This window comes from Chionomys nivalis, chromosome X (assembly GCF_950005125.1).
Source record: "Chionomys nivalis chromosome X, mChiNiv1.1, whole genome shotgun sequence".
Taxonomy (NCBI): Eukaryota; Metazoa; Chordata; class Mammalia; order Rodentia; family Cricetidae; genus Chionomys; species Chionomys nivalis.
In genome coordinates this window covers 91979744-92004163 of record NC_080112.1, presented here as the reverse complement: position 1 = coordinate 92004163, position 24420 = coordinate 91979744, and the positions used below count along the sequence as shown (strand labels likewise).

Sequence of the window (24420 nt, the reverse complement as noted above, 5' to 3'; positions counted from 1 at the left end):
AAAGTGCCGGGCGGTGGTGGTGCACGCCTTTAATCCCAGCACTTGGGAGGCAGAGGCAGGCGGATCTCTGCGAGTTTGAGGCCAGCCTGGTCTACAAGAGCTAGTTCCAGGACAGGCTCCAAAACCACGGAGAAACCCTGTCTCGAAAAACCAAAAAAAAAAAAAAAAAGAGGAATAAAGTGGCATTCAAACTCAACCCTAGATTGATTTAAGCTTGACTCCTACACTAGATAATTTTTTAGTGTTGGATTAATTAGTTAAATTTGAAGAATGCATTTAGATTACATAGAAATGTGATATGAATATTTTTATTGATTCTGATCATTGTCTCTTGGCAATGAGCAAAAGTGCCTTCATATGTATTATACCAAGTCTCTAGGAATAAAGAGAGATATCCTTCATCTTATCTCAAGTGGTTTAGAAGAAGATATAATGCCTATGTAAGAATATGTTTAGGTGGAGAGAAAGGCTGAAGGAAATGTCACCGAAGGTTAAAATGTAGAGTGAAGGGTTTTGGAACTTTTTTGACAACATTTTTCTACTTCGCAAATAAAGATTTGATGAGCATTGTAGCCTGGGATGTCTGACCCATGGCAGCCATTGAATAGTTAATTTGTGTAGTGTTTAAAGCAAATGATCTATCAGAAAAACTTGAAATGGCAAAAAGGGCAAGGTTAAGAGACACTATAAAGGGGAAGTCACCTTACCTTGGTGATTAGACGAAGAGGAGTTAAGGATGGTGCTGAAGTTGGGAGCCTAGAAACTGGCTTGGTGCTGGCAGAAAGAAGCAAATCAAGAGAAACCTGGTTAGAACCCAAAATAAGTTTGTGGTGTGTAAGGTAAGTGAGTAAGGTACATGACTACAAAGGTGCTATTTAGTAGAAAGCAAAATAGAGATCAGGGTTGGAGTCAATGTTTTGACAAGCATCTCAACATTTTTAGAGAGAGATGGACTTCCTCTGTCTATAGAGAAGAAAGTTATTGGAAATAGAAAGATGCTTCTTGTTTTATGAGGTTTACACAGCTAGTTGTAGGCAGTTGCACCGAAGTCATATATACTTAGGTTCAAACCCTAACTTCACTCATTTCTAGTTTGGTGATCTCGATCAAGTACCTAAATCTCTCAGAGCTTTGTTTCTTTAAGCTGTGAAATGGTGACCTCACTTGGCACAGCATCAATACAAAGCACTTATACTATTCACTGGTACATAGGTGGAGCTGGAGACACTGGGATCTAGTTTTAATTGGTATTTCCTTTCCTATATTTGTCTGCAGGAGACAGTCCTTTCTGTATGTGTCTATCCCTCTGTCTCAGTCTCTATCTCTCTGTTTCTCTCTGTCTCTGTCTCTGTCTCTCTCTCTCTCTCTCTCTGGATACCAGGGATGAGGCAAGGGGACCACAGCATAGTATCTTTGGCACACAGAAGAAAAGTCTGTAAGGCATCATTGGGAAGGATAATTGCTTTCCTCCTCTGACAATACAGGCAGGAGAATAGAAAGCTGTGAGGACTTACAGGAAGTGTGAGTCACAGTCAGGGCATATGGGGCAAGGACAGGCTCCAAAGAATCATGTGGATTGCTAGAAGCAATCTCTCTCTCTTTCTAAAGGTTGTCCCAGGTCATCTAGAATAGGATACTTGGAAGTAGTGAAATGAATGATCTAACCTGACACACCATGCACAGGAGGCAGATTTAAATTTGTTAAAGGTGCTAAGGGCCTTGCCCACATGATCCCTATCTTGGCAAGTAGTGAGTTACAGGAAATGTGTCTGGCCCAGGAGTAAGGAGGGCCTGTCACCTGCCAGCACAGACTCTCTCTAAGGAAGACAGAGCTCTGAATATCCACGCTGCTAGCCTACATTAGTTTTCTTCTGTGGAAATATTAATCAATCTGTATATCTCTGCTTCTACATGTTAATGCAATCAAAGAGATCACAACGACCTTAAGAGTTACTGATTAATCCTCCCCCCACTTCGTCAGCATGACTTTCTTTAATTTCTCAGCACTTAGCTCATTTCCTTAGCTAACTTGTCTCTGCTTCTTGCCCCTGAACACCTTTTTTTTTTCTTTTATGGAAAAGAGGGATCTGGTAAAGTCATGGAGTTCTAAGCTGTTTGGAACTGGTCCATGGTCACTCTTGTCCTTGAATGAAGGTACATTCCCGATATGGAGGGAAGACTTTGGGGTTCTGATCAAAAAGAAAAACCAGAAAGAGATATTTGGAAAAGGTGAGAAACTTAAAAAGGGAGAGATATCAGGATGCTGGAGATAAGAAACCTGGAGAAACGGGTAGGAACAAGGTCATGATTTTACCTTGGGTCAAATAGGAACAGGAAGAAGCTTTTTAAGGCAAAGATAAGTATCTAAATACCAAGAACTGCTAATTTCTCCAAGGCCTCCTAGAAAGACACTTTGATCTCCTCAGTGAGGAGCATCGTTTTTTTTCTTTAAGGAGAAGGAGCTAGAAGCTTAAGACAGAGATTGCTTAGCAGGCTACTTAACTGGACAGCTTAAATCATGACTTGCTCATAGCAGGACTTGTGAAGGAATCTTCTACGAACTCATCTGCCCACCAGCTTTCTTGGCTCAAACTCCCAGTTGTTGTCCTCAGCTTCTTTTAATTAATCTCCTTCCTGTCACATCCTAGACCCAATGCAATCTTGTTGACTTAACTTCAAAACAGATTCCTGTTTTAGCCACTTCTCCCCACTTCCTTAGCTATCACCTAGTATGATCCACTACTATCTTTTTCTTGGGCCAGTGCAATGACCATCTAGTCACTTCCACTCTTGCTTTCAGCTTGCAAAAGATGGATGTTCAGGGCGCCATAGCTGTGTGTGTTCCATATATATATCACAGACACTAACTTACATAAGATTGTGCAGATGGGTACAGAGATTCTGAATTTCTTGGCTCTACGTCTGAGAATGCAGGAGCAATTGTGCTCCTACATAAAAGTGTGCTTGTGTGTACCACCTTGAACAGACTTGGAAAAGCCCATGCTAATACGCATACTCACGGGCACACACAATGGTGCTGCCTCAGCCTCCCAGTTACTTCTTTTGTCCATTGCCCATTGCTCTACCAGAATTAAGTCCTGTCACTTCCCTCCACAGTGGCGTTTCCCAGAGTTACCTCCTTCTAGGGAGGAGGTAAAATAATGGGGTGCAAAACGTTTTGATGGTATATGTATTCCAGTGACAAATGCACAAGTGAGAAGAATGTGGGTGTGCGTGGTCCAGACTGCTGCCTGCCAGCATTTGGATGAATGACCCAGGGCAGCACGTAAAAGCGATTTAGCACTGATTGGAAGAGATGACCTTAACACTGTCATTTTTCCAATGGAGGAGGGAGGCACCTTCCTGTCACATTCTAACAGTCTTCTGGACAATCTCAATGCCAAACAACAATCATCACTGACTTTAACAAATATTTGAGACATTGAGAATATTGATTCCTTGTTTCAAATCCAATTTACATTCCAATAGTGTTAGGATAACGGCACACTGCGAAGCTGGAATGATGTGTTCCCTGCCTTTGCCTGTGGACTCATCTCGTTTCTGTCTCCCTCTCACTGGGTTCTCTAACCTTACCCACATGTTCTGTCTCTTAATGTCTCTGGTTCATATTTTTTGAGTATTTGTCTTCCTCTTATTCTGCCCCAACTTAGAGAGTGCTGACTCTATCAGCTAAGGACTTTAGCCACCCTTATGTTCTCATCACCTAATGTGGTGTCTGTCATCTAATGGGTAGCCAATAAATACTTGCTGAGTAAGTACGTAAACAGGAAAACAGACAGTTTCGATCAATTCCTTCGCCACTAGGGGCTTTAAGATGCACATAATCTCAGCCCTGTGTCTAGTGTGCTTGCAGATCCCTTAATAAAAAGAGATAACCAGAATATAATCATTTGAAACAGAAAGCTTAAAGACCAGTATAACCAAGGAGAACGGTAATCAGCATAATGGGCAGTGATTGAGATATTTGCACGTACTGAGAATTGCTTCTGGCTCTTTACTCACTTAGTCTCCATAGTGACCTTATGTGCTATCTCCTCAAATCATCACTATTTGACTCTGAGCACACTCAGTCCCAGGAGATAGAATGACTTGGATTCAGACACAGGCAGGTTAATGTGAATCACTCTGAAGGACTGCAGAAAAAAGAGAATATGTTTCATTTCCTCTCATTTCCTTTTTTTCTCTTTCAAAACATCCTGGAAACATCCCCAGTCCTCTGCAACCCTCTCATTCTCTTGAACCAAGCAGTGGGAAGCAGGTGAAACAGGGGCATGTAGGCAAGCGACAACAAACACTGATCTCGTTAGCAACGCCACTGGGTAGGATCCACTTGGGTAATTGGCAATGCAGATAAAGAGCCTGAGGCATTTTGCACATTCATAATTTTAAAATCTATATAAAAGCATCAAATCTTGAGCCAGTCTCTGACAAACTGAAGGGAATTGCAGCCACAAAGCAAATTTAACACCCCTTCGGATTTGCTTGATGTCAAAGCAAATGCTTCTAGTGAGGTGAGAATGGCACTTGCTTGAACACTATGGAGTTGAAACCTGGGTGATTACAAGGCCAGATCGCACTCACCACCTTCACATGGAGAGAGGAACTGACACATGTGGAAGAGGTAACTGCCTAGCCAGGATTTCTGGTCCTAACTGCCAATAAAGAGAATGAAAACTACACCAACATTGGGAAAAGGCAGTATGGGTCTTCATGGGAATGGGAGAATGCTCCTGGGCAAAACTAACTTCTCTAGAGATTTAACTCAGTTAGTACAGTGTTTGCACACCATACATAAGCCCTTGGGTTTCACTCCTAGCACCGGGTAGTGCAAGCCTGTATTCCCAGTACTTGGGAGGCTGAAACAGGAAAATTGGAAGTTCAAGATCATCCTTGCTTGCAGTTGGATTTGGAGGCCAACACTGACGAGAGATCCTATCTCAGCATCCCCCACACGCCGAGAAAGAGAGGGGGAGCACCTATGCACTGATGCACACACATACACACACGATTTGAAATTAACTTACTGTTAATAAACTGTACCTGAAATGCCATTTCATGGACAATGCTTGCATCTTTATCTGCATATATGAACAGAACACTAGAAGCAGTAAATGGCCCTAACAGCAGACCTTCTGATGCAGCTTATTCACTTTATAGCTAGGCATGCTGAGGCTAGGAGAAAGAACTACTTTTTTTTATCGTGTGTGTGTGTGTGTGTGTGTGTGTGTGCATGTGATGGGTGTATGGGAGGTTTGAGGTTTGCCCACAGGGCTGTTAAGGGGAAGAAAAAAGATTTACATCATGAAGGAGAAGGGATAAAAAAAAATGTTAGAATTGACACAGTGTTTAATAAATAACTAGTCATTTGTGACATAGTCACATACACACTGTAATAAACACCCCTCTCTGTGGCAAAACAAAGGGGATATTCTCAATGGAGGGAGGGAGGACTTCAGCTGAGGAGACTAAATGGGAACCAGTTTTATCCCTCCAACTCTTTTCTGCCGTCCCATCCACCACACAGTTCAGCTGTGGGCTCAAAGCATTTTGCTGCACAGAGATTCATGGGTTGTTTTGCTAATGGCTGGTGGCATTTTGCCTCTGTGGGAGGGACGGAGCCTTTTCCCTTTATCAAAAAATCTATGATTTTTTTCTTTAAAGCATAGTGCAGAGCTTTTTACAAATTGCAGGCCCGAAATAGATATGCTGCCAGTCCTCAGCACAGCCTCCCCTAGGTCGGGGCAACCTGTCCCTCAGGCAGTGTATAAGACAAGCTCATGCATTTCTGAAACTGGTGATGTAAATTCTCTGTGGAGGATGGGAGAAAGTAAGCCATCTCTTCTGTCTTAAAGGGAGCTGGGTTTAGAATAAGGGGAAGCTAGAAGCTCTTGAGAAAACCCACCCAAGTGCAGTATTAGGCCCTGCCAGAAGGAAGTCACAGTATGGCAGCTTGGCTGTAACTTGCTGTGGGGATTTGGCTAAGCCGTTTCTGCTCATTGAGCCTGTTTTTTTTTTTTTTTTTTCCTCTGTGCCTCGATATTTACAGTATAACTGAAAGGTGTAAGTGTAGACAGACATATCCAATAGGAACAAAAGTACTCAATGAATGGCATAGATAAGTGTTGTTTTATGGCTGGTCTTTACCTTGGATGGTTGAACAATTTGAGTGTGATGTCAGAATAGTAGAGATCCCTCTGGGCAGATCCAAGGCCTCTGAATATGTTCCTGGGAGGAATATGGGAGGAGGCAGTATGGGATAACAGCAGATTCATAATCCTATCATGGAAAAAAAAATCACAGTCCTGCCCCAGTCTTATCTTCTTGTCTGTCCCTTCCAGCAAATTACCAAAGTGCTCTAAGACTCAGTTTCCTCAGCTATGAAATGGGCTTGTCATGAAGACTTCAGTTAGATAAGAAATCCTATGCAGGGAAGACTGGCATAGCAGTAATTAGTGTTGATGCCATTTTCCTCTGTTTCTGAGAACTGGTATTTCTTTATGGTAGTTTGTAACTGGTCCTTGGTTTAAAAAAAATGTGTGTGTGTGTGTGTGTGTGTGTGTGTGTGCATGTGTGTGTGGAGATTCATGAATTGCTGTACTCGAAGAAATTCTGATTGGTCTCATAGGTTTGGAAAGCAGGACAAGATTATGTGTTGGAGATGAAGATGAAAGGGCAGTGGTATATTGTTTGCCGCCCAGATATGGATCTCTGAGTTCCATTGCAGCATGCCCTTTTCAACAAGATGCATTTAATACAGACCACAATAGGTTGGGTTGTGGGGCAGATATGGCAACTATTAGTCAATAGCAAGTTTCCACATGGGTTGTTACTCACCAGGAAATCAACTTCATGGGCAATAAGGAGCACTAAAACAACCAACAAAAGTGGAAGGAAATAACACTGTGCACTGGACACAGTAAAGATGAATTTTGCTTCATGATATGCTTATTTCATGTACATATGTAATTTTGCACAGTTATACAGAGTTCATTAACGTGTAGTATATATGTGTCTATATACATATATGTATATATGTGTGTGTATTATATATATTTCATAAAATAATATTTTGCTCTACTGTAGACCATGGCCAAATGTGTTGGAAATATTCAGTTCTTAATTGGATAAGCTGGCATCCAGAGAAATAATACGTCAAGTCCTGAAGCAGACAAGAAGCTACTAGCAAGAGAATGTAATATGATTCATTTCTCTTCCCTCCTTATCTTTGCTATGTTGTGCTTGGGTCAACAAAGTTGGCTATTGTTTAATTGGAATTGTGTTCTACTACCAGGTAATGACCCTGGCCCAACATGTAAGGGCAAGTTAGGGGTTTGACTACAAGTATCAGGCTAATTATATTGACCCCCACTACATAGGAAATGCATCTGACTTTATTGGGGGTGTTCAGTTGTTCTTCATTAGCAAGGATTTTGGAGAGCCATGCCAAACATCTGTTCAAACAGCTCTTATGCATACTCTTCTGTCGTTCTTCCAGGCATTACTATTTATTTTTTCTAGCGGAAACTCCACCTTTGTGAAAGCAAATATCTAGGTGAAATTCTGTTTTCTCATCACGTGTGTTTGTGTATGGGGTATATGTGTGTATGTATTCAGGCGTGTGAACATGTGGGCATACACACATGTAGAAGCCAGAAGTTGATGCTGGATAGCTTCCTCTATCATTCTCCATATTAGCTCTTGAGACAAGCTCTCTCACTGAAACTGGAGTTCACTGATTTGGCAAGCCCAGCTGACCCGCCTCAGGAATCCTCCTCTCTCCACCTGCCCGGCACTAGTATGACCCGTCTACCCCACAACCAGCTTTTGTCATAGGTGCTGGGGATCTGAACTCAGTTCCTTGTGCATGTGCTGTAAGATTTTTACTGACTCAGCCATTTCCTCAGCCTTCAGGATCTGTTTTGTTTCACATCAGCACACATTCTTTATCTTTTCAGTGTGCGCTTGGTATGTGGAAGATACTATGTCATTCATTACCTTTTCATCCACAAAGTCTTCACGAAAAGAGCAAGCAATGTTAAATTCCAATTCCCAGGCAACACATGAGAGTGTGGTCATTTGATCATTGTAGCCTCTCTGTACACCATCTATATAATTGTTGGCCTTGCAGGATCTCCAACCACATCATGGTGGAACTGTTGACTTCCTACCTGGCCTTTTATTTTCCCCATAATATTTATTGCACTAACCTACACTTTTTAAAGAAGCTAATAGATGAGTAACGTTTATGCAAAAGTCATTTTACCTTCCCATGTATATTAATAATTTGAAATTATTTTCCACATTACATCGAAGAAAATCTGTGTGCAGTTCAAGTATGATCCAATGGATCATAAAATTATGATCATAGATGTATGTGTCCTAAACTTACAAAACTTTCAAGCTATGAGTGGCCTTGCAATTTGGAGTCTTCTGAAGAGGAAGGAGAGCACCAGGCAGGTTAGGAGACTTCCCCATAGTCACACCCGTAGTTTCTAGCAGAATTGGAACTTGAACCCAGGTTTCCAGCATCTTAGGGCTCTTTCCCATTCACAAGACTGTCTGCTAGGCTGTCTCCTTTATGCTGAAGGTTGAAATAGTTTCCATGTGCAGAAGACAACACTCAGTTGCCAGTCCTCTCCACACAGATGGTAACAGAGTCATCACCAATCAGCTGATAAGCCCCAGGCTCTTCTCACCAGAGTAGATGTGTTTACCTTTACTGAGGAGATTTCCTCTTGGCACTCTGCCTTGCCTTTGCTTCAATGCTCAAATCAAGGCAAGGTCTTTATAGGAAGGTTATTACCAGTGCTTGCACCAGCAGCATCTTTCTGTGGAATCAGTGTGGTCTTGTATAAAGACATTGGTGTGCAATGTCCCAGGAGCTAGTCTCACTTCTCAGATATGTGACTTTAGACAACTTGTTCAACCTCCCTGGCTCCATATTCCTATAGCTATCAACGTGAGTAGAATTGGACCTGTTTCTCTTATCTCTCAGGTCTGCTGTGAGGCTAAAGTGAGATAATATGTATGAGAGTGCCTTGAACAAAAGACCATTTGTACAACTATGAGGCATAGCATTATGACTAAATCAATACCGTAATTACTGAGGATCTATAATATGTGCAAACTATTGACTCGGGACATTCCAAGGAGCATAGGACTCAGCTGCTTTCTTGAGCTGTATTCTAGCTGAATGGAAAGAAAGTTGACACTATAAAGCTGAACGTGAGTGATTGTAGTGTATGAGCTACAGATGGGGGGGGGGAGCATGGCAGGAAGGCCAAAAATGGATTCCTGGAGAAGAACTGCATTGAAAACTGTGCTTTGGGATGTCATTGGCAGTGGAATTGGTGAAGCAAGGAAGCAAGAAGTACGTTATGAGGACTGAAATTGTCAAATGTCCTGAAAGCCTACTTTTCAAGATGTGGAAAGTTCAAGTAGCACTAAGAGGTTATTGATTGCTTTTCCTGCTTCCCTACTGCTCTACTGTGCAGAAAGATAATCAAAACACGTGTCTCATGAAATCAAGGCTAAGTGTGACTGTTAATAGCTGAGTAAATAACAGGTAGTTTAGGCTGAAAAACAGCCAAATAATAGTAGTATTCCAAGATTTCAATGAGATGATGTGTGGTAATCAGCACAGCTCCTGATGCATGATTAAGACTAGCAACACTAGATTTATCTCTATCACCATCATCAATTTTCCATCTTACATTGATGACAAGGGTTAATTACATGCACCTTGAAATTTGTCTGATGTTAATTGTGTGACCATGGCCAGGATTTGATACCTTCTTTCTTTTCAGTTTTCTGGTCTTTAAGATGGGGATTTCAGTAGTGCCAACTTCAAACGACTGTCATAGGGACTAAATATCTTAATCAAGTAAAGTGTTTATCACAGTGTTAGTACATTGTTAACACTCAGCTGATATTAGCTACTAAAATTATTATCATCAGTTAATCAGTAATGTGACATAGTTGCATGACAAATCAAGGAAATTGAGAAAAATATAGAAAAGTATAGCCTGTTGTGATGAGCGGCAGGCTGCGTTCTGCCCGGCTCCCAGCCGCCTGGCTAGCTTATGCCCCGAAATAATTACACAGAAACTGTATTCTTTTAAACACTGCCTGGCCCATTAGTTCCAGTCTCTTATTGGCTAGCTCTTACATATTGATCTAACCCATTTCTAATATCCGTATTGCCACTTGAGTGTGGCTTACCGGGATGAGTCTAACAGGCATCCATCTCAGACAGGAGAGTCTTGGAGACTGCCTGACTCAGCTTCTTTCTCCCAGCATTCTGTTCTGTTTACTCCACCTGCCTAAGGGCTGGCCTATCAAATGGGCCAAGGCAGTTTCTTTATTAATTAACCAATGAAAGCAACAGATTAGAAAGAAGTCACTCCCACATCATTTCCCCTTTTTCTGTTTAAACAAAAAAGAAAGGCTTTAACTTTTTTTTTTTTGTTTTGTTTTTCGAGACAGGGTTTCTCTGTGGTTTTGGAGCCTGTCCTGGAACTAGCTCTTGTAGACCAGGCTGGTCTCGAACTTACAGAGATCCGCCTGCCTCTGCCTCCCAAGTGCTGGGATTAAAGGCGTGCGCCACCACCACCCGGCGAAAGGCTTTAACTTTAACATAGTAAAATAACATATAACAAAACAGTTATCAAGTAAGAATTACAGTTATAATATTTATATTTATTTTATCTTTTATTATAACTAGAGAAAACAATAACTATCTATCCATTCTTTAACTCCATCAAAGACTCCAGAAGGATATAATATTACCTAAGCAAACAAGAAATCCAAAATTCTAGTAATGACAGAGACATCTCGCTGCCTGGACAGTCACCCAAAGTTTTTTTGTACCGTTGGGGCATCCATCTTTGGCCTTCAGGCCCATAGTGTCCAGCAGACATTTCCATGAAGCAGGAAAATTTAAAGACAGTTCAGTCACTTTCTGCTGTGTCCTGCAGAATGTCTCGTAGACTCTTTCATAGGTCAGGAACCCCGAAAGACCATCTCACCTTTTGGCAAGTTTAACAGCCTTCTCTCTGTGGGTTCTTTGCATCCAGTTTATGCAACAGTCCAGGCAAGTGCAGTTTCTTGCCCAAATGGCTATCAAAGTCCATAAGGAGCCTCTTCGATGTCCATCCTCCTCTTGAAGTAGCTGGTGCTGCCAAAAGCAGATGTGTCTCATTGTCCTGAAAAGCCCTAAGTTATTAAAATATTTTAAATGCCATGTTCTGTAGTCTTTGAAAGATATGAAGAATGCCTATCTAATTGAAATATATCTCTATATATCTAGAAAATCTAACTAGCATGACTACAAGCTTGACTATTATCAATGATTATCCATTAACAACCTATATACATTACATTTTTAAATGAACTACACAATCACAATACCTTAATCAAGAGCAGAAATACATATACATATAACAAAATTGACCTTAAAATCCATACCAATGCAAATTATTTATATGTATATCATAGCCAATCTTCCTACTCAGTATTCAATATCTTGTTATCAGTTTGGAAGTCACTTGTTAAAGTGAAATTTCTTTAATGTAACTGAAATTTTATGTTTTTACTAGCACATGATTGTTGTTGTTGTGTCGAGATAAAAAAGTATGGATTTGGGAGACAGTCCACCAGACACTTAACATGTCTCTGGTACTAGAAGCAGAATATACACCCCCAAAAAATATACACACATCAGACATGAGAACTACATGTCCATATGTAAAGAACTTACAGTTCAAAAGAGAAAGGAAACCAAAATAAACTATCAAAAAAGCATATTGCATGTAAAGTGGTTGGAATTGGCAGCGTGTGTGTAGAAACCTGTACTACATAGATTTTAAAAGAGTTGTTGGATCTGTAATCAGATTGGTGACTACCCTAGTTGTCATCACAGAGCCTTCATCCAGTAACTGATGGAAGCAGATGCAGAGATCCAAGCACTGGTCTGAGTTCCAGCAGTCCAGTTGAAGAGAGGAAGGGGAGATTATATGAGCAAAGGGGGAAGGCAAGATCATGACAGGGAAACCCACAGAGACAGCTGACCTGAGCTTGTGGGAGCTCAAGGACTCTGGACTGAAATCTAGGGAGTTGGCATGGGACTGACCTTGGCCCTCTGAATGTGGGTGACAGTTGTGTAGGTTGGTCTGTTTGTGGGGTCCTTAGCAGTGGGATCAGGATCTGTCCCTGAAGCATGAGTTGGCTCTTTGGAATCTATTCACTATGGTAGGATGCCTTGCCAAGTCTTGATGCAGGGGAAGGAGTTTGGTCCTGCCTCAACTTGATATGCTATGATTTCTTGACTCCCATGGGAGGCCTTCTGATGGAGGAGGAGGAGTGGATGTTGGGGTAGAAGGGAGGTGGGGGAAGGGAACAGGAGGAGAGAAGGGAGGGGAAACTGTTTGGTATGTGAAATAAAAAGAGTGGTTAGAAAAAGCCTCACCGAGGTGATCTGAGTTGAACCCTGAAGTAGGTGGTAGAGTGAGCCATGCAGACACCTCAAGAGAAAAGGTTGTAATAACAAAGACAGTCAGACAAGTCAGACAAGTGCTTACCATTTTGGAGAGTACCTAGAAGTCTGTGTTGCTGGAGCAAATTTAAAGAATGAAAGGATAATGGGATAGGAGAGTAGACAGTCCCTCAGACCGAATGTTTTAGGGCTTTTGAGTTAATATGGTGACTGTTTTCAGAAAGGCAGGAAGAAATAGAGAAGGTCCTTCGAATAGGAACTTGAGTTGACATGTTTCAGTCATCTGCCCTTCCTCTAAGCAGTAGGATTCTAACCCTCAGTTGGCCAATATTGAACAATTGAACAATGATAAATGAGAAAGAGTTCCAGAAAGTCCTGCAATGCTGCCCTTAACACTCTGTGGACTGCAGAAAGCAGGCTCATTGTACAGAAAGGAATCATGTCACAGTGACTTGGGGAAAAGAAATGTAGTCCCTTGGAGCTTAAAGAGACCTCATTAGGACAATTCTGCCACTGGCTTCAGTTCATTCAGCTTATCAGCCTACCTAGTCTCCAACAAGACCTTCTCAGGGTCAGAAAAACTTTCTGACAGGCTTATTGCACAACCTGTCTTCTTGCCACCACTGGGTGGCAAGCAACCCAAGAAAAGGGCAAAAGGACATATCTTCTATACGAAAGCAGGAGAGTTGTGAAGGCAAGCGAATGCCCTGTGTATAACAGTTCTGCTTGACAGGAGCCAAGTCTCTTCCAAATCTTTTCCTGCCATGGGCTGATTTTTACTATGTTTTGTCTTGTTTCTCCCCCATCTTCTGTCTCTTCTCAGGAGGTGTTACATATTTTCAGTGACCCTCTAGATATTTGCTGTTTAGAATTGGACAAAGAGATCCTGGGAAGGACTGTGGAAGGCTGCAGTACAACAATCTCTCCTGTTTCTAATCTAGAAATGATACTTTAATTAATATATCCTAAGTGGTACTCAGTCAGTTTCCCAGCCAAATCTGCTACCTTCATTAAACTGTTGGCTCAGAGTTGGCATTTGTCGGTCCAGTCAAAGCTTTGGTTGCTTGGTCAATTTCAATGTAAGCTTCTTCTGAGACACTGTCCATTCTTCTAGTGCCACAAAATGGAGTTTTAAGGTTTTTGTTGAGTACTTTTCTTTATCTTATTTAAAATTTACCTTTTTAATTTTAGCCCCATATCTCAGCCCATCTGAGTTCACTTTGAATCTCAATTTTGTTCTTCAACGTACTTGATACTCTGCCAGCTTCGAGTCATCTTCAGACGTGGTAAGTACGTTTTATATATCACTTAAATTATTAATGAAGTTGGAAAAGCCCTGTGGTCCTTCTCTGGAGACCTTTCTACTGGTTGCCACCCATGCTGTGGGTAAAATTATTTAATCAATTGCCACTCCATTGGGCTATATTATAGTCTGGTTAAGACATTATTGTTTTATTGCAGTTCATTCATGGAAAAATCATAGGAGAAAATTAACAAATGCATTACTGAACCCAACATATGAGCACTGACAGTGTTACAAAAGACAAGATGGATAAAGATAATCTAGGGTGGAGGTTTTGCTTGTTTGTTTCATACAATGGGAATACGAGTATTTTTTCTAATTATAAATGTATACGGGTTTGTTATAAAAGTCAATAGCATACACTGAATGTGAAAGTCCATGTATCATTCTGACACTCTGCTAGATGTATTTGGCCAGTTTGATGAATGTACGAACAGCTCTAGGATTCCTCCCACCCAACATATTTTGGGAACATCTTTCCTTGTCAGAACACGCAGTTTTACTTTATTTCCAAAATACAATGTTATTGTTTGTGACTCCTTCATGTTTTTTTTTTTTTTTGGTCTCACCAGCCTCATATTGATAGGCATTTAGATCATTGACAATTAACCTTGTTACACATACTATGGTGAGATGAACTTTCTTTGTTGGCTTGATGAGTAGTGCTGGGGACCATTTCTACCTAAGGAAGAAAAAACTAAGTTTGAAAAGCTATCAGTTTACTGACTTATCATGAGCCAACTTACTAGTCATCAGGGGTTGAATTGGACAGTGTATTCTTTGTTGTAACTTGGAGTGGGGTTGTGAATATTTTTGATATTTTTATTCTTTGATTGAGAATTGTATACAATGCATTTTGATCAAATTTACCCCTCCCCAAACCTCTCCCAGATCTACGCCTTCCTCCCTACACACCCATTTGTTCTTTCTTATCTCTTTCTCTATCTTTCTCATTTAAAAAACTCATCAAGTCCAGTTTGTGTTTACCAATTACTCTGGGATGTCCAACTCTGGAGTGTGGTCAATATACTAGATGATACACTATTAAAGAAGACTGACTCTCCCTCTCTCCCAGAAGTCATCAAATGGCAATAGCTCTGTAGCTATGGATGGGACTTTATACCTACTTCCCCTTCTCCATGTTGGTATTATTTTGGCTTGAGCTTATGGAGGTCTTGTGCATGCTGCCATAATCGTTGTGATTTCATATGTGCATCTGCCCTGGTGTGTACAGAAAACAGTGTTTTCTTTAAGAAATCTGCCACCTCTGCCTCTTATAATCATTCTGGCATCCCCTTCTATTAACTTACCCTGAGCTTTGAGAGTGAGGTTTACGATAGAAGTCTCACTTAGGGCTGAGCCTGACAAAGTCCCTTATTCTGTGCACATTGGCCAGATGTGGGTGTCTGTATTCACTACTATCTGCTGTAAGAAGCTTCCCTGATGAGAGTTGAATGAAAGAGGTTTTAAACAGTTAAGTACTTTGTGATGAAGATTCAAGTGACAAAAAATTTTGACAGCAGGCTACAGGTTCCAATTGATCCAAGTGATATGACTAAAGACACTGAGGGCAGAACTGCCTTGCAAATGAACCGTTCTTCCCCATCATGTACCCCCAACTCCAACCATGTGGGGCCATTTTCTAGCCTCTTCATGATGCCCTTCTCTCTAATCTCCTTGTGTGTATGTCTACATGGCCTGTTCACTGTATACATGTACTTCTTGATAATGTAAGTGTCATCTGTTGCGAATTCTTGTACTTCTAAAAGCACTCATGTTTGACCATCTGAACTGCAACTGCTTAGTTCTGTGACTTGAGACAAATTGTCTATCCTATCTGGCCCTAGATATCCTCATCTGTAGAATGCACATTTACCTAAGTAATATGTGTGAAAACACCTTGCTTAATGATTAAGCACTCAGTGAAAGCTAGCCACTGTTATTGTCATCATTATCATGACATGTCATATTCTGTACACCATTGAGTTGTGATGGAGACTAAACTGGATCCTGTTCAAAGCACATGACAGTGTTCAGCAGAAGGTGTCAAACAAAAGAGCAGTTACTGATATACTTGTTTTCTCTTCTGTCACTTCTATGTGCTTTCATGTCTTAATCTTAGAAAAAGCAGAAAAGAGGCAGTACTGCAAATTAGTGGAGTTCTTTAAAATTTACATGAGTAAATGATGCTATTATTTTTTAAAGAGTCTCTTTCAGATTAGATTATTGGCTAGGTAGATAGCTCCTTTTCCACTACCTGATCAACTAGGAAGGCCCAGGCAAGCCAGAGCATGCAGATTCCAACCTCTGAAGCCACTGATCATAGAATAAGCTGTGTTCTGAAATGGTGAAATTTTCTGGAATCACTGGCCATCTATGTGAGTTTGGCTGAGCAGAATGGATTTGTATGCCACTATCAGACTTCTGCCATCTAGATAGCAGGGAAAATTCTTAGCCATTAGCTCAGTTCAGGCTCTTAGACTACCAAAATAACCTCCTGGGTTCTTTCTGCATTTACTGATGCCTTTATGCAACACAGTAAATCAGATCACATCATCCTCAAAGATCTCACAGTTCTTATCTCATGAAGTAAGATATCTTTTTAGTTTGCATGGCTTACTGAGCCCAGCATAATGTGGTTCCTGTGTACCTTTCTAATCTCATCTTGTCCTTCTCCTTTTTTCCTGCTTTGTACCACCCACAATTACCTTCTGTTCTGAGAACACACCAAACTCAATTGTACTCTAATGATTTCACTCTTATTCTGACCCTCTGCCAGGAACTAAACCCCCTCCTGGCCCCCAAATTGCCTGTCCCTTTGTTTTTCCTCCAAGTTTCCATATAAATGATAGCATCTCAGAATAAGATTAGCTCTTTCTTGTGTATTTTATTTTCAGTAGGTTCTCATGTTTCCAGTTAGTTTCAAACACAATGATTCTCAGCCTTCCTTACTCCGACCTGACAGCTAAAGAGCCAGCATAGGACCAAACTAGGCCTTCTGAATGTGGGTGACAGTTGCATGGTTGGCGCAGACTGAGGGGCCACTGGAAATGAGACTAGGATTTATCCCTACTGCTTGTACTGGCTTTTTGAGAACCCATTCTCTTTGAAGAGATATCTTGCTCAGCCTAGATATAGTGGGGAGGGCCTTGGTCTTGCCTCAAAACAATGTGCTAGAATTTGTTGACTTCCCAAGGGAAGCCTTACTCTCTCTGAGGAGTGGATGGTGGTAGAGTGAGAGGAAGGTGGAGGGAACAGGAGGAGGGGAGAGAGTGGGAACTGTGGAATTGGGATAGGTATGTAAAATGTGAAAACATAGTTTTTTTTAAGAAAAGAAAAAAAAAGAATCACTTGGAGAACATCAAAAATAAAACTATGACCAGAGCCCTTCTAGACCAAGTAAGGCAGAATTTTGGAGGGTGAATTCTAGGCATCTGTATTTGCAAATACTTCCTACTGTGATTTGAACAACCAGCCAAGGTTGATGGCCTCCATTCTGGTCAATCAGTCTATTTATTTGCTGCTTAGTGCTTACATCAAGCTACAATTAGTTTATTTTATCCAATTAATCAGTAAATATTTATTGAGCCCATACTGCCTGCCAAGTATTACTGAAAACACAGGGATTAAAATAGTGAACACAAGTGAATGAAAACCCTAAACTTCATAAAATATCAATTCTAGTAAGAAAGGTAAACAATAAACAAGAACAGTCAGCCACTCAGTATTGTATATGTGATGTTACTGACTGAATCAATAAGACATAGTATGGAATATGTGATGTTTTATACTGAATATTTGTATCTTTCCACAAATTTGATGTGGGATTCCCCTCTGTATGCTGTGAATACCATTGGTTAATAATAAAGAAGCTGTCTTGGGCCTGTGCAGGGAATAGAGGTAGGTAGGGAAAACTAAACTGAATGCTGGGAGAAAGAAGGAGGAGTCAGGGAGAATCCATGTTGCCCTGCCAGAGCCAGATGGAACTTTATCCTGTAAGCCACTGCCTCGTGGTGATACACAGATTAATGGAGTTGGGTTAAATTAAGATGTAAGAATTAGTCAATAAGAAGCTAGAGCTAATGGGTTAAGCAGTGATTTAAATAATACAGTTTCTGTGCGATTATTTTAGGGCCAAACAGCCAAGAAATGAACAAGCAACCTCCTTACAACACAAATTCATAGGTTGAAATCCAAAGCCAAAATGTGGTGGAATTTAGAGATGGGATTTGGAGAAAATAATTATGCTTAAATGAGGCCACAAAAAATGGGGCACTGGCCTGATGGGATTAGTGTCCATCCAAAAACTGCTGCCACTAGGGAGACTTCTCCCTTCCCTTCCCCTGCTAAGGGAAAGGGCACACATGTGAGCCTTGATTGCATTGGTGCTGCTGACAGTCCAAAATAAGGGTTTCAAAATGAACTCTAACTTGTCTGCATCTTGATTTTGTATTTTATACCCTTGAAAATTCTAATAAATGTATTTATATTTAAGATTTTTAGTCTATAGTATTTTGCTATGTCATCTTGAATTGACTAAAGCATTTAGTATCTTAGATTATAAATTCTGAGAAGAAAAATAAAAGAGAAAAATGGAGATAAGATAGTTTTTTGGAGAGATAGAAGTTTGGAGTCAGTGCCCTAGGCAGGAGACTATTGAGTAAAGACCTAGAAGAAATGAGAAATTTAGATTGGTATCTATCTGGACATAGATTATGTATAGGTTCTGATGTTGGGTCATACCTTATACAACTGAGGAACAGTAAAGGAATAGTGTAAGTATATTTGAGAAAAAGGATAAGCATAGTGGGAGATAAATTTGAAGAACTGAAGTGATGCTGAGACATTTGGGGCTTTTAAGGTTGCTTTAACACCTTTGGCCTTTACTAAGAGGTAATATCATCCAACAGAAAATAGCTATCTTTGTTATGGTTCTGCTGTTATGAATAAATACAATGGCCATGAATATCTTTTGGATGAAAGGGTTTATTTATTCTTATACCTTGTAGTCCATTATATAAGGGACACTGTAGCAGTAACTCAAGGCAGGAACCTAGAGGCAGTAACTGAAGCAGTGGGAGTGGAAGAGTGTTGCTTACTGGCTTGTTCTTCATGGCTTGCTCAGCCTGCTTTCTTATACCATCCAGGACCACCTGCCGGGGTAGCACTGCACTCGTTGACTTGGCTCCTAATGAGCCTGTCCTACCTATGGTCACCATTATTCAATAAAATGGGCCAAATATCTGTTCATGGGGGGCAATCTTGAGGAGACTCTCCTAAATTGAGGTTCCCTCTTCCCAAATTACTCTAACTTGTGTGAAGTTGATAAAAAACTAACCAGCACAGTAGCATAATTTGATGTGGTTTTGAATTGGCTCACTATGTCTTCTGTGTTGAGAATATATAGAACAAAAGATGGAACCATCTGGAAAACTAATATAGATAAGAGAGGATTGTGCATTGGAGTAGACTGGTACTGATGTTACATTAGAAGTTGTTGTGGGCTGTGTGACTTGGGTCCTGGAACCCTGGCTAGGAGCGACAAGGGAATGAAGAAAGGACAGGTACGCAGAAACTCATATGGCAAAGCTGGGATCACTACCACTACTTCAGTAGCTTGTAACCTCAACATGTTTATTAAGACACCGTAGAGTGGGGGTGGTTAGCTGTCTCAATAGGATACCTCTGCAGGTGGTCTCTATAAGCTAGGGATCTAGGCTGTGAACATCCAGGGAAAGAAGCTGCAGTTGCTAGTCTTCACACACATTGATCAGTCATTCATAAACCCTTTTACTTGGATCCTTGGGAAGAGCTTTGCCCACCCCTCTTGAGTCTGGCCCATATGGGTAATGACTGTGCCCATTAGGTCTGAGTTCCTGGGGTCTTTGACAGGCCATACCCACATCAAAATATTCATTTACTCCCTTCCACAAATAAATGATAAGAAAGTCAATGATAAATGGTAAAATTGCGTATGATGGTTAGAATTTTGTAACAAGACATAAAGCTTGAGACAAAGTATACATCCCAAGAAGGAAAATGAGAAGAAACAAGAAAAAGAAGGAAACTATCAGAGAAGGTGATTCAAGGAAGAGAGGGTGGCCACTAACTGAATTAACAACATTGAATATACCACAGCTGTGTCTACAAGAACTAAGAATTAAGCATTGCATTTTGTGTCATGGGGTTCACTGGTACACTTGTTCTGAAGAGTGATTTTAGTGAGGTCAAGAGATGAGAGAAGGAAATAATTTGGAGACAATGGTACATATATACATTTTTTTGTTGGTCACTTTTCTATAACCAAATACCTGAAAAGAACCAATTTAAAAGAACCGGGGGGGGGGTGTTATGTTGCCCCTACCAATTGAGGATATGCTACAGTTCATCACTGTGAATAAGGAGCCAGAGGCATCTGGTGACTTTATATCTGAAATCAATAAGCAGAGAAGTGGGCTGGAGAGATGGCTCAGCGGTTAAGAGCATTGCCTGCTCTTCCAAAGGTCCTGAGTTCAATTCCCAGCAACCACATGGTGGCTCACAACCATCTGTAATGAGGTCTTGTGCCCTCTTCTGGCCAGCAGACATACACACTGACAGAATATTGTACACATAATGAATATATAAGTTAAAAAATATAAGCAGAAATTGGGCTAGTCTACAAAACTAGTAGGCCTAACCTAGTGACCCATTTCTTCTAGCAAGGAACTATCTCCTAAAGGGTGTGCAGCCTTATAAAACAGTGCTACCAGCTGGGGCCTAATTATTCATACATATGAGCTTGTGGGTGACATTTCTTGTTCAAACCATAGCAACAACTCTGGACCCCCTAAGCTTTTAGCCATCTAATGAAACAAAATACATTCATTCCAAGTTTAAAATTTCTCGTAGTCTTTATCAAGCACAACATTATCCTAAAATCCAGGCAGTTTCATAAATATGAGCCCCTATAAAACCCAATTACACACTTCCAACATACAATACCACAGAGTAAACATTTCCATTCCAAAGCTGAAGACAACGGGTACATAATCCGTTGAATATGAGAAGTATAGCTGGGGCTTACTTAGAGCCTTCACCCCTACTGACTAGTGTTTATGGTACTGGAAGGGACTCTACACACAGTCAAAGGAGAAAGATGAACATCAACCCAATTACAAACCCTGAGATCTAAACTGCTGAGCTTCTTGAAAGATATGCTGGTGCAATAGTGGCATAAATGTTGTGTATCTTTTGGGGGTACCTAGCTAACTGAACTACAAGCTGATTGAAATTAAAGCCCACTCCATGAGATGGAACCCATTCCTGACACCACCTGGGTAGCCAAGAACCTGAGACTAGATAGACCTTTGACCTAGGGGAAAACAAAATGATACTGTTCTCATAAAAGAACATTTCTAATGAACAATTTCGGAATGATTTCTAATGACATTCTGCTATACTCATAGATCAATATCTTGCTCAGTCATCATCAGAGAAACTTCCTTATTCAGTAGAAAGGAACAAATACAGAGACCCACATCTGGATAACGTGCAGAGCATGAGAGATCTTAGAACACCCAGTCCTAAATGGAATGTCTTCATCAAGTCCCTCCCCTCAGGACTCAGGATACTTTGTGAAAGAGAAGGAAGAAAGATTGAAAGAACCAGTGGAGACGAAAGATACCACGGAAATAAGACCTTTTAACCACAGTAGGACTGTTGCACATATGAATTCACAGATACTGTGGCAACGTACACAGGACTTCCACAGGTCTAAGCCAGATAGGGCTCCAGTACTGAAAAGAGAAGTAAACACAAGCCCCAATTCCTAACACAGAAGGTATATCCAACTGACAACAATTAGCAAAGGAGCAATTAATTTTCTCCAATGGAGTCTCATAGGCTATACAAACCACACTTAAGGGCAGGCTCCATGCCCAGCAGAAGATGACCAATGCAAAACAAACTCTTGGAGCTATAATGTTTTGTCTAGGCTACTTTTAAATTATAGTTATTTTTCTTGTATAATGTGTCTTCCAATATTATCTTTATGGCTCTTCTGTGCATGTAAATGTGTGTGTCTCAGCGTCTATATGTGTTTCTTATGCTTTTTCTTTGGATCTTTTTTCTATTTATTTGCTTTTTTGTCATATTCTGGTTTGTTTTCATTTTATCTTATTTTCTTTCATTATAATTTTTAGATGCCTGTTTGTATTCTTTTTTAAACATTTATTTAACTTTATTTTATGTGCATTGGCATCTTGGCATCAGATCTCCTGGAACTGGAGTTACAGACAGGTGTGAACTGCCATATGGGTGCTGGGAATTGAACCTGGGTCCTCTGGAAGAGCAGCCAATGCTCTCAACCACTGGGTCATCTCACCGGTCCCACCTGTTTGTATTCTAAAGAGAGAGAGAAAGGAAGTGTGTGGAGTTTGATGTATGGGAAACTGGGGAAAAACTGGGAGGAGTTAGGGGCAGGGAAAACATAACCAGAACATATTGTGTGAAAAAAACTATTTTCAGTTTTAAATAGAAAGGAGCAATGTGGACATAACAAGGAAAGGTCAACCAAAAGCAAGACTGAAGTCCAACAGGGCAAGCAGCAAATTCAAAAGTCTTATGGTGCTCAGGATGGAATTATCTTGCTTTTAAAGGTCTTAGGTAGTCCTTGCCTTCTAAATCTATTGCCTGCAGCACACAGTCTTCATCTTGAACTGACTCCACTCCTTGCATGCAACTTTCTTTGAGGGAAACCCCATGGCCCTACTAACTGACATCTTGGAGTCAATGTTACAACTTAGGGTTCATTTTCAAAGCCTCTTGCAAGGGTCTGGATAGGTAGCTCAGCAGTTAAGAGTACTTGTTGCTCTTCCATAGGACCAATGTTCTATTCCTAGCCCCCACAAAGTGGTTTACCACTATTTGTAACTCTAGTTGCAGGAGATCTGATGCCCTCTTCTGAGTTCTTTGGGCATCAAGCATGCATGTGATTCACAAATACATACATGCAGGAAAGTACACATGAAACAAAATGACTAAATCTAATAAAAATGCTTCATGCAATAGCCTTTCAGAGGCCCCTTGAAAGGTTTCCAATTCTGCCACATGTCTGACCAAGCTCTCTGGAACTGTGGAACAAGAACCCACAACCCAACCAATCTTGCATTTTTTTTATGTCTGAAAAATTAGTAACACATGGGTGATGCTGTCAAGTTATGTTGCCAAACTGGAATGCAGTTTGATGCCCTTGGACCACAACTATATATGGCTGTCTCTGTATGTCTTGATGGCTGAATCTGCAAAATCGTTTTCTTAAGCAGTTGTTTTTGAGCAAAGGAGTCTTCTGTCACTTCTGAGTTCAGGCATTATTCTTTGAAATAAAAACTCAGCTTCACAAGTTGAAGGTATGATGCTCAAGGTCTTGCCCTTAGTGCATCTTTCTTACTGCGCCAGTGCAGAGCAAAAGATTTCTCTTTTGTCAGGCTAACGTCTTTAACTTTCATGAACTTTTATTCAGCTTTAAATGTCCTCCTGCTCTTTCCCTTCCCCAAATGCATCTTGCTTTGCATCCTTTTACTCCATTTGCTACTCTATTTCACTGCAGAGCAATCAGCCCATTGCAGCCGGAATGCTATCCTGACTTGAAGTATTTTCCACAGATGACATCATTGTGTCCTTGGCATTAAGTTCATTATTTTAAAATTCATTGTCACTCAGGTTTTTTTTTTTTTGACAAGGGCCAAATGAAACCAGACTATTTGCCAAAATATAGTATGAATGGACTCTACCTCACTTTCCAAAATCTTATGAGACATGCTTGCTCTATCTTTATTTCTTTGGTTCTTTAGAGTACTGCCAAAATAGCCCACTAAACTCTACTTTCATGACTATAGGACTTTTCTAGCCTACATTTCAAACTCTTACACATTCACCTCACAAGTGATTTCCACTAGTCTATGATCTACTTGGTCAGATTTATCACAGGAAGGCCCTACTTCACAGTACCAGTACTATTACTTAATTTTCTCATTGTGACCAAATACCAGACAAGAGGAACCTAAAGGAGAAAAGATTTATTTTTGGCTCATATATAAAGAGGATACTACAGTTCATCATTGTTGGGGAAGACATAGTGGAAGAAATTTATGGTGGCTGGTCACATTACATCTGATATCAGGAAAGAATCAACAGGAAGTAGAATCTGGCAATAAAGCCTCAAGGCCCACCTACAATGAACAATTTCCTCTAGTGAGGATCCACCCTCTAAAGGTACTGCAAACTTCCCAAATAGTGCCACAAGCTGGGGACTAAGTATTCAAGCACATAATCCTATGGATAACATTTCACATTCAAACCACAGCAACCTCATTAGGTAAAGAAAATTGGATGACTGTTCTAAGGACAATTTTATTAACTATTTTTTTCTGGGATAAATAATAATCTAATGAAATCCAGTTTTTCATGTAATAATTTAAGCTTTTTAAAGATGGGAACAAGTTGGACACCTCAGATACCTTCCATGGTACCCATGTGAGGCACTCAATATATGTTTTTTAGGTGAGGGAATAATCAAGGATAAAGAAATGACTACGTGCCGGGCGGTGGTGGCACACGCCTT

The 24420-nt window shown here is 40.6% G+C and overlaps 1 protein-coding gene across 3 annotated transcripts in view; it reads left to right on the top strand.

The window, feature by feature from the left end:
• Pak3 (p21 (RAC1) activated kinase 3) overlaps positions 1–24420 on the top strand; it is a 266630-nt gene that overhangs the window by 37518 nt on the left and 204692 nt on the right. For 2 of the 3 annotated variants that reach the window (XM_057759181.1, XM_057759179.1), the window contains exon 2: positions 13706–13800. The exons of the other annotated variant lie outside the window; for it this stretch is intronic. The gene's annotated coding sequence lies outside the window, so the exon portion shown is untranslated. The remainder of the gene's footprint in view (positions 1–13705; positions 13801–24420) is intronic. 3 annotated transcript variants of the gene reach the window in all.